Consider the following 10,939-nt stretch of genomic DNA (forward strand, 5'->3'; position numbering starts at 1 on the left):
CCTGGGGCCTGACTGCAGGGGAGGGAGGAGCGAGGAGGAAGGAGGCTGTTGGAGGGAAGCAGCTGTGGTAGAAGGAGCCTCAAACCATGATCAGGACACCTGGGTTCCAGTCCCAGCTGTGCCGCTGACTTGTTGCGTGACGTGGCCCCTTCCCAGGCCACAGTTTCCCCATCAGTGAAACTGGTAGGAGAGGGTTATAAGCTCTGAGCTCTCCTGGGCCTGATGTGTGGGAGAGCCCCCCTCCCCCACGGGGCCACCTCCTTGCTCTCACTGAGGACGGAGGTGCCACTGGGATTCTCAGGCCGCTGGCAGCTTGCTGCTGGGTCTGCTAATCCCCCTTCAACCCGCTGCTGCCTGACTACTGTTGCCATGAGTGGCTCATGGGGCCTCCACTTCCAGGAAGAGAGGACTTTGTGACTTGGCAGGGGAAGGAGGCAGGCCTGGCCTCTGTCTGCCCCCATCACCCGCCAGCAGCCCCCAGGCCATCTGTTCTTCAAGCTGGATCCCAACAGAGAGGCCATTCAGCGCTGTGCCTGTGTCTGCCCCCCTTCCAGGCCCAGGCCTGAGCAGATGGCCCACCCGCCACCTCTCCACAGAGCTCAGGAGCCCTGAGGCCCAGCTGCACTTGGGGGCGGCGGGGTCTGCCCTTCTCTGGCAGAAAGGCTCAGCCCCCGATCCAGGCCCTGGGCCCCTGCCTCAGGGGGCCTCTGTTGCCAGGCCTAGGGTTCCACTTACCTCCCCACTGCCCAGCCAGCCCCACCCCTGCTGGCCTCAACCTCAGATACCACCAGGCCTGGCCTCTGGGTGCACACAGGAGGCACCAGCGTCTGCCTAAGGCCACAGCTCCTCAGAGGATCAGCCAGCCTGGGACTGAGTCTCCGAGAGTTCACTGCCTCACAGACCGCAGGAGCATCAGGGTCACTGGTGGGGGAAGGTAGGAATGCCTCTCCCTGGGCCCCGGCCCCACAGATTCTGACCCAGGAGGCCTGAGGTCTGCAAAGGGCCCTATTAATCTGCGTTCTTGATGAACTCGGCAGGTGATTTCCAGAAGGTCTCACAGGCACTGCCACCCTGCCTGTGGTCTCTGTTTCTTTCTAGCCTGAATGGCAGTGGAACACCCGGCTCAGGGGCAGGACCGGAGCCATCATCCCCTTTTCAAGAGTAAAGATATTGAAGCCCCAAAAGGCAGTTTCACAAAGTAGATTTCACATGGCCACGTCCTGCCAATGCCAGGCCTGGACGCTTCTGGCTTCCTAGTTAATGGCTTTTGGGTAACAGTCCTCTGCCAGGTCCCCGGGGAGAGCAGGGGTGGCCCATACACACTCCCACCGCCCTTCCTCCTCCCCCCTCCCGGTTAAAACACTCGGAAGCCCCAAGGCCTGCAAAGAAGATGGGGTCTCCACTTGCCCCAGTGCACTCCTAAGCAAAACAGCACTAAACTCTAAATGGCAATAGCACTTTGATGTTTGATGAGGTTTTTTACATTAAATTCCTTATGACCACCTCCTTTCATTTTTTTTTTTTTTTTTTTGGTGGCCTACTATGTGGTACCTGATCAATACCCCCACTTCCTCAAGCTCACTGTCTCAGGTGCCCCAGCCAGTGTGGGGTCTGGGTGAGGGGCTAGCTGTCCATGGAGAGCTGCCCTCTCATCCCTGACCTGGTCCCTCCCCAACTCCCTCATTTCCACCCAGTTTTCTTTCCTAGCAGCTGGGATGTACCCACCAGGGGTGCCTGGCATCTTAGAAGGCCCTGGCAGCCAGACTCTGGTTGATGGGGACTTGAAATGCATGCCTCTATCTGCCTGATCATCTGCTCCCCTTCCTGTGGGGGCTGTGGGCAAGGCCAGGCTCCCTCCCCATGCCTCGGAGGAAGTGCCCCTCACTAACCTCTTTAGAGAGGAGAGAGACCCCAGAGAAGGTCAGCCCACCCAAGACGCAGCCCAGAGCTGCTCTCTCCATATACTCACTGGTGCGAGATGGTGCTGGAGAATGGAGAAGCTGGGAGGCACTTCAGGGCTAAGAACGCTGTGCTGTGTGCCCTTGAATAAGTCATTTAACCTCTCTGAACCTCACTAAGGTAAAACAGGGCCAATGTTCTAATCTGGCCTAACAGCATTATCCAGAGTTGAAAGGAAACAGCGCGCGCGCACACACACACACACACACACACACACACACACACACAGCGTTTAGCAGAGACACTGTCCTTACTGTCACTATGAACTAGTTTGACATCAGAAGGCGAGCCCTGGAACGCAAGTCAGGGCATCTGCATTCTCATTTGGGCTCTGCCACTAATGGGTGGGGGTTTTGAGCAATCCCCCTGACCCTCTTTGGCCTCAGTTTCCCCATCTGTAAAACAGGAGTGTGGGACCAGATGACTTCTCTAGCTCCTTCCAAGGCTGACTTTCCTTCACTCCCTCACTTTCCATAGCTCCTATTCATCCCCCCCCCCCACCCCGCTCAGTTAAATGTCACCATTTCTAGGAAGCCTTTCCCACGATCCCTAAGCTGTGAGCCTCTCTGGGCACCCCCCACCACCACCCCACTCTGTTCCTCCCACTGCTCCCCCCCTCCCCGCCCCCCGCAGGAAAAACATGTCCCAGGCTGTGCACTGTGCTGCTGCCTTTACCTCTGATGGCAGCCCCAGGGAGAACCCAGGGGTTAAGGTGACACTTTGCCAGCTCCCTTGGGCTGGTATTATTCCCTCCATTTTACAGACAAAGACACGGAGGGCCTGGGCATGAAACACCCCCTGCGACACACCTCGGGGAGCCTGGGAAGGCCTGCAGTGACTCAGCGCTTCGACAATCAGTACGGCGGTGATTACTCCTCAAATTGGTTATTTTTCACTGTTGACTGCTGTGTGGGCCTCTTTTTTCTCCCTTTGCTTTTCAGTTTGCATTCACCCGGCTGGGGGAAGGGACTGAGTGTAAAACAAAGCAGAAGGAGAAGGAAGAAGAGGAGAAGAGGGGGGGGGGGGGGGGCATTGGGCAAAGGAGAGGGGCCAGGATGGCTGGGGTTTCTCACCATCTCTGGGGCTGCTCTGGACCTTGGTGGGGGCTGGGGGCGGGGAAAGTAGGAGTGGGGGCAGAGGTGACAGAAGGTGAGTGGGGGTAATTCCGAGGGTAGATGCACCCACGGGAGGTTCTGATTAGGCTTCTTATGCTTGGGCCCGGAGCTGTGTGAGTGTAGGAGTGGGCAGCTCTCACAGTCTCCCCACATCCCCACACTTCCCCACTCTCTTCAGACACCTACCAGGTGCCCGCACTGTGCTAGGCACAAGATACAGCGGGGAACAAACTCAGAACCTAGCTGTCAAATCCACGACTGAGCTGCTGGGGTCGCTTCGGGGTCTGTGGCACCCACTCTTGGGTAAGGGTATGAGGGGTACAGGTGGGGGTCGGGAAAGGTGTGCAGAGTGAGTGAGCTGAGATCAGAGAAGCATGAGCCAGTGCTGGCAGCTGAAGACAGCTGCAGGGCCCCAGCGGAGGGAACAGCACACAGGACGGCCCAGAGGCAGGACGGAGGGATGCGCCAGAGGGCAACTGGGAGTAGCATCTGCTAGATGTGTGTCTCCATCAACTTCTCTGATGCAACAATGGGTTCCAGCCGTCACTCGTTTATTACGTGTAGATACGTGCGCAGGCAGGCTTTCATGCCTTCATTCCTTTGAGCTGGAACGATATAAAAATCTTGACGGATAAAGTGCAAGAGCTGTGATGGCCTTTACCCTGGGGCTGTAATTACTGCCTCACAGGCCACATCCTATGCCCATCCTCCCATAGTAAGCCCGGGGCTCTGCACTACATTGTCATCCATTAGTAGTAATTATCCCCTGCTCCCCCAGTAATATGTGTAGAGCAGGGGTCCTCAAACTACAGCCCGTGGGCCACATGCGGCCCAGCGAGGACATTTATCCGGCCCGCGGGTGCCGCTGTCTGTCCTGCTTAGCAGCCGACTCGGCCCGGGCCCGCAGTGCACATAGGAATTTGTTCATAGTTGTTGTTTTTTTTTAACTATAGTCCGGCCCTCCAACGGTCTGAGGGACAGTGAACTGGCCCCCTGTTTAAAAAGTCTGAGGATCCCTGGTAGAGTAAGGTGCTGGGGATACAATGGTGAGTGAGATCGATGAGGTTTGTATCTTCAAGAAGGGTATATTCCAGAAGAGGCAGGTAAACAGGAAAATTTAAACATGTACCAGTAAAGGAAATCTTAGAAGGTGACACGTGCTATATAAGGGCAGCGAGGCAGGGTGAAGCAGGTGAGTGACAGGGGTCTACTGTGATGTGTGGTCTGGGAAGGCTCTCCAAGGTGACCTTTCAGTTGACATCAACAGCTAGAGAGAGGCAGTGAAGGCCTGAGGGAGAGCATTCCAGACAGAGGAAACAGCATGTGCCAAGGGCCCAAGGTGAAAACAAGTTCAGCGGCTAGAACTAGGAAGGCAGACGGGGTGTGGCTGGAAAGAAAGGGCTAGGGGGAAGGGGCCAGAGAATGCAGGGCTGTGCTGGCTACGGTAACTTTAAATATATATATGTTTATATTGATTTCAGAGGGAAAGGGAGGGAGAGAGAGAGAGAAACATCAATGATGAGAGAATCATTGATCGGCTGCCTCCTGCACACACCTCCTCTCCCCCACTGGGTATCAAGCTCGCAACTCTGGCATGTGCCCTGACCTCCTGGTTCACAGGTTGATGTTGTCGCTCAGCCACTGAGCTACGCCGGCCGGGCAAGGGTGACCATTTATTCTAGATTTTATTCTAAGTAGCAGGGAAAGGCATATTTCATAATCTCTGATCAGCCTTTTCAAAGCTCTCTTGGACTGCTGTGTGGAGAGTGACCTGGAGGAGGCAAAGTTATGAGCTAGGGGACCATTCAGGAGGGACGACAGCAAGTCCATGGGAGAGGACAGTGGCTTGGCTTAGCATTAGGTAGCATGTTAGGGTAGACAGTGGCAGCTGAGGTGAAGAGGCACAGAAGGGACAAGATGGAATTGGGTACTCTTCCTGCTCTCCATATTAATAACAGTAATAACGGTCATGAGCACAAAGTACCTTTACAGCCACTTTCCTCCCTTCGTGAAACGGGCAGGACACTGGCTACAGGCCCATTTTCAGCTGTGCAAACTGAGGCTGAGAGAGGTGAAGAGTCCTCGGAGGTCCGCAGAGCCCGGAGGAGACTCATAGGCGCTCTCTCCCTGCCGCAGCATCCCCGCCGACACCTGCTCTTTCCGTAGGCCTGGCTGGGGTCAGATGTCCTTCCTGCCTCCAGGACCCCGTGGGAGCAGCCAGGCAGAGTGGGCTTCGTTTACCGGCAATTTCAGCAATCAGAAAAATGCAGGGGACCTGCAGCTCCCCGTGCTTGGATTGGCAAGCGCACGCTGTACCCTTCCTTTAATGTAAGGATAGGAAATAGTAATTTATGTACACTCAGCAACCAGAACTCTTCCTGCAACCCCTTCCTTCAGCCTCACTTCCAAAGAAGGGCTCCCAGAATGCCCTGGGGTCGGTGGGGACTGGGGAGGCTGAAGGGCAAAAGGAGAGCTGTCCTAGGAGCCTTCCATGTGTCCTTAACTGCTCCTCATCTGATTGTCAAAATAATCCTGGCCTGGCGCGGCTCAGTGGTCGAGTGTCGACCTACGAACCAGGAAAGTCAAGGGTCGATTCCCGGTCAGGGCACATGCCCGGGTTGCGGGCTCCATCCGCAGTGTGGGGTGTGCAGGAAGCAGCTGATCAATGATTCTCTCTCATCATTGATCTCTCTCTCTCTCTCTCTCTCTCTCTCTCTCTCTCTCTCTCTCCCTCCTTCCCTCTCTCCCTCCCTCTCCCCTCCTCTCTGACATCAATAAAAATCTTTAAAAAAATAATAATCCTGTGAAAGGGAGATTGGAAACACAGGTGACAGAGGCACCAGGGTTTGAATCCAGGCTCTGTCTCTATCAGCTGGTGAATCGGGAGAGTGTCTTATCTACAAAATGGAGATAACAGTAGCTACCTCATCAGGGCTGGGTGCAGAGTCCATGAGTCACACAGCATATAGTTGCCAAGCATCGAGTAAGGGCTCAATAAACACTAACTAGCATATGAGAATGGGTTGCCATCCTCCCCATTTAATAACGGGGAAACAGAGGCCCAGGGAGGCTACAAAAATTAACAAGGCCTGCCGGGCCGGCGTGGCTCAGTGGTTGAGCATTGACCTATGAACCAGGAGATCATGGTTTGGTTCCCAGTCAGGGCACGTGCCTGGGGTTTGCGGGCTCCATCCCCAGGGTGGGGCGTGTAGGAGGCAGCCAATCAATGAGTCACTGTCATCATTGATGCTTCTATCTCTCCCTCTCCCTTCCTCTCTGAAATAATAACAAACCAAACCAAAACATATATATTAGAAAAAAATTAACAAGGCCACACAACTCGGAGTTGGCAGAGCCATTGGCAGCTCATAGAGTTCAGAAGCCAGGGTCTGAAGCTTGTCACCAAGCATGGAATCTATCTGAGGGTTCCACCCAGTGCTAGAAGAGGCCTACTGTGTGCCAGGCCTTGTGCTAGGCGGTGGGGCAGCTCCGGGAAGATGAGTCAGACACAGCGACACATAATGGCGGCAGACATAACACTAGCTCCCCTAATGCAGTGTGTCAGGTACTGTCACCAGGTGCTCCCAGGGCTGAAGGAGACAGATCTGAAGGCTTTCTGGTGTGTGTGTGAGTGGGGGGGAGGTTCACGGGAGGGGGGGGGGGCAGAGAATGCTGGAAAGACATCCCAGAAATGAGACAGCCTGTGGATGGGAGAAGGGCATTCCCGACACAGGGCATTCCTGGGCCAAGGCCCGGAAGGCTGGTGTACTGGAGTGTTTGGGGTATGCAGGGGTTGGTTCTCAGAGGCTGGGCATGGTGGGGAGTGTGGGGCAGGGCCTGGTGTGCTGACCGCCTCCCCGCCCCAACACAAACAGCCATGGCTGTTCTTTGACACCATCTGCTCAGTGGACACCAGTGTCCCAGCTGCAGAGCCCCCCTGTGCCAGACCCCTCCCCCAGGCCCCTAGTGCAGAGATGTACAGAGTACTTTCCATCCTGTCACTCTGAGCCCCAATGGGGAAACTGAGGCAGCAACTGATCCATGGTGGTTATAAACCGCCCTGGGGGGTCCGAGGTAAAAAGCATGGGCTTTGGATCCCACAATTTCAGGGACTGGAATGCTTAGTGGGTGGACCCAGCCCTTTCTGGGTTTCAGGTCCCCGCCTATAAAGCCGCCACCTCACTGAGGCCTATAAAGCCGGCCACCTCACTGAGGCTGCCAGGAGTTTGACGCACGTTGGTCTTTTTCTTTCACTCTTTCCCAAATCAGAGTGAGGGTCTGGCAAGGAGGGGAGGTGGTGAGTGGAAGGGGAGGGGGAGCTCTGGAGCCCTCAGGGACAGCTGCCTCTGGGGGCCTCTGTACTTCTGGGCGTGGGAGGAGAGCGGGGTGAAGGGAGTGAGGAGTCCTGGGCAGGTGCTCCCTCCACCCGCCGCAGCCCCGTGCCAGGAGCCCCAGCGCCCAGGAGGAGTTCCCTTAGCTCCTGGCCAAGTGCGCTCAGGGCCTCTGGCGCCCGGGCCCTCCGCTGCTCTTCGGAGCAATTACGTAATGAAGCCTGGGTGCTTCGCGCCTGGGAGCCGCCTTTGTTATTGCAATCCGCCTCGGCAGCGGCGCCCCCGGGTATTAATAAACCGATCACTCACAGTGCCAGGCTAGGCTTTATTTATGTAGATTTGGATTGGGGTACCTCTGAGGGAATCATAAACAGAGACACCGGCCTCCTCTCCTGACCTCCTCTCCCGGGAGGGAGGAAGGGAGCCGGCCCCTCAGCACTGAGCCCTCCTCGCCCCCACCCAGTCCGCAGTCTGATCTTGAGATTGCAAAAAACAAAAATACTCCTGCCCTTTCGGCTCAGTTGGTTGGAGCGTCATCCCTACCCCAGTCAGGGCACCTTCCCCAGGGACACTCATTACCCTCGCCGGGAGAACGGGCAAAATAAAGCGTCCAGTGTCCTTTTACAACTAGGAATCTGCTTCACGAACTCTATATGGTTCTCAAACCTCAGCTCCCATCAGAATCTCCGAAGGGCTCAGGGAAATGCAGGCTGTTGCCCAGCCCCTCCCCGTCCCTCCTGCGGTTTCCCATTCCGTGGTGTGAAGCGGGACTGAGACGTTGCAGTTCTCAGGCAGGCCCTGTGAGCACATTTGGAGAACCACTGCTCCAACGCGATTTTATGAATTAGAATCTGTTGGCACAGGGGACGCTCAGCACTGTGAATCTGGACCCAGCCCGAGGCTCTTGTTTGTTTGGCAGAAGTGTCAACTGTGCCCACAAGGAATAATCCATGCTCCATCCTGTCTGAGTTCATAGCAGCACAGAGCCACAGGTATCCTGGGCCTAGGGTACAAGGTGCTCAGACATGTCCCCCACCCACAGCTGGTGGAGGTTGGTGTTCCTGCAGAGAGCCACATGTACTCCCCTCCACACCACTCACTACCATTTCCACTCCACGTTCATTCACTGCGTCAATGAACAATTATTGAGCCTTTATGGTGAGCCAGGCCCTAAGCTCAGGACTTACCTGTAGAGTCTCACTTAATCCTCCAAGTACCCCGTGAGTCATCACAATTTCCCTCTTTCCATTTGACAGATAAAGAAACTGAGGCTCAGAGAGGCCGAGAAACTTGCCTGAGGCCACAGAGGACTAGGGCTTTGGCCCTAAATCCCAGAAGGTCTAGCTCCCAAGTCCTGCTCTCACCGGTCCCCTTAAGCGTTACTCTGCTGGGTGCAGAAAAGGGCTCAAAGGATGGGGTCCATCCTTCCTTTGGGAAAGGCTGGACCCCATCCTGCTGTGTGTCCCACAGGTGAGGAGCTGCTGGGCATTCCATAGCAGCAGCAGCATGGAAGGGATTCACGGGAGGGGGAGGAGCCTGGCAGAAGACGGGGAGGGGAGGCCTGTCTCAGAGTTCCTGAACTCCCAGCTGCTTCTCCCAGGCCCCAAGGCTTTGCTCAGTCAGGGACCGCCGGGGTGGAGAGGAAAGCCCCAGAGGTCTTACCAGGCAGGCTCCCAAGGAAGGAAGCTCTAGAGGAAGTGAGGGGAACCAGGAAGAGAAACCGGTGGGAATGATGAGTGCCCGGCCCCTCTGCCTCATTCCTTGGGACAGTGGCCTTTTCGTCCTGGGCCGGAATGGTGCTCCTTGTGGCAGCTTCACCCACCCTGGCCTGACAACCCCAGAGCTACCTTTTACAGTTTACAAAGCACCAGCACCCTTGAGGCCCTCGCCCTCCCTCCTCCTTCTGGCTGCCTATCCTATATAATAAGTGAGGAATATGCTAATTATCCCTTAAGCCCTGTAACAACCAGATCACTGATCAGCAAGAAGGTGGGGTGGAGAGCTACAGGAGGGGGCAGGGCAGCAAGCTTTGAGGGGGAAGCGGGGAGCTACAGGAGGGCGGGGCAGTGGGCGGAGAGCTACTGACCAGCTACTGGCTTACGAATTCGTGCTCAAGGCTACTAGTTAATAATACCAGCAACAATAATTTACTACTTGCCGTTCCTTGCTTTATATGCATCCACGCTGTTAAACTCCCAATAAGCCCTAAAAGGTAGGCACTACGAGTATCTCCATTTCACAGAGCAGGAAACTGAGGCTCAGAGAAATGAAAGCACTGGCCCATGGTCCCATAACTAGGATTTGAACCCAGGTCCATCAGCTCCAAAAACCTCTGGGCTCAATCACAAGGACCTCGGCCAACATCCTCGTCCAGTATGTGTGCCCCCACCCCCCATCCCCACGGAGGGGATCACTGCTGAGACCTCTCTCCAGGCCCTATCCCTAAGACCAGGTCCAACCCCTCCCCCTCGCCTCCCTCCTCCACTGCCCAGGTTCTGAAACTAGGCCCAAAGCCTGCCTCTTTTTTCATTTTTGTTTTTTTTAGATATATTTTTGTTGATTTCAGAAAGGAAGGGAGAGGGAGAGAGATAGAAACATCAATGATGAGAGAGAATTAGTGTTTGGCTACCTCCTGCATGCCCCACACTGGAGATCAAGCCTGCAACCTGGGTATGTGCTCTGACCAGAATCCAACCATGATCTCCTGGTCGATGCTTAACCACTGAGCCACACCAGCTGTGCAAACCAGCATCTTTAAAATCCAATTGCATTTGTATTCTTCCTGGGGCAATTCACAATCCACAAGTGATTTCTGGTTGTGCCCATGCCATCCCCAGCACCCACCTGCACAGGCCCACACAGACACACAGGCTCACTCACTCACACCCAGGTACAAAAGTCTGCCTGCCCCTGCCCCTGCAGGGCAGAGGGAAGCCCAGCTGCTCCCCGGTGGAGGAAAGTGACCCTCCCCCAGCTGGCCTTCCTGGCTCCATCCCCCTTTTATCTCCCGTTTGAGGAAAGATTTCATAATAATGAGAATCACAATAATAATGAGAACCACAGGAATCAGCCTTTCCAGCTTACAAACCTTTTTCATCTAATTGCCTCACTTGACTCTCCCAAGCTCTGAAAGGCAGGTGTTTTTATATTTCCATGTTGCAAGTGCAGGAGAGGGCCACATAGCTAGTTAGGAGCAGAGCCAGGGCCTTAACTCCCTTCTCACACCCTCAGTTCCTTCTCCTGCATCATGATGACAGCTCATTGTTACCAGGCACTGAGAACCTATTCTTGCTTAGATTTGGCTGCACTTTTTGAATGCCAGTTTTAATCCACACAATAGCCCAGTGAGGTGAACGTTTTAATGCTCAATGTAAAGATAAGGTAACTCGGAAAAGTTAAGGCCAGAATGGCAGTCTAAGGAATGTTCCCGAGCTAGATGCACATCACTTTAGAAAAGTGTGGGAAGGAAGAGAACAAGAGTTTCTATGGGAGCTCTAAGGAAAGTGGATGCTGGGGGTGATGTGGTGGTAATGA

The sequence above is a fragment of the Plecotus auritus genome (genome assembly GCF_963455305.1).
Source record: "Plecotus auritus genome assembly, chromosome: 9".
Classification (NCBI taxonomy): domain Eukaryota; kingdom Metazoa; phylum Chordata; class Mammalia; order Chiroptera; family Vespertilionidae; genus Plecotus; species Plecotus auritus.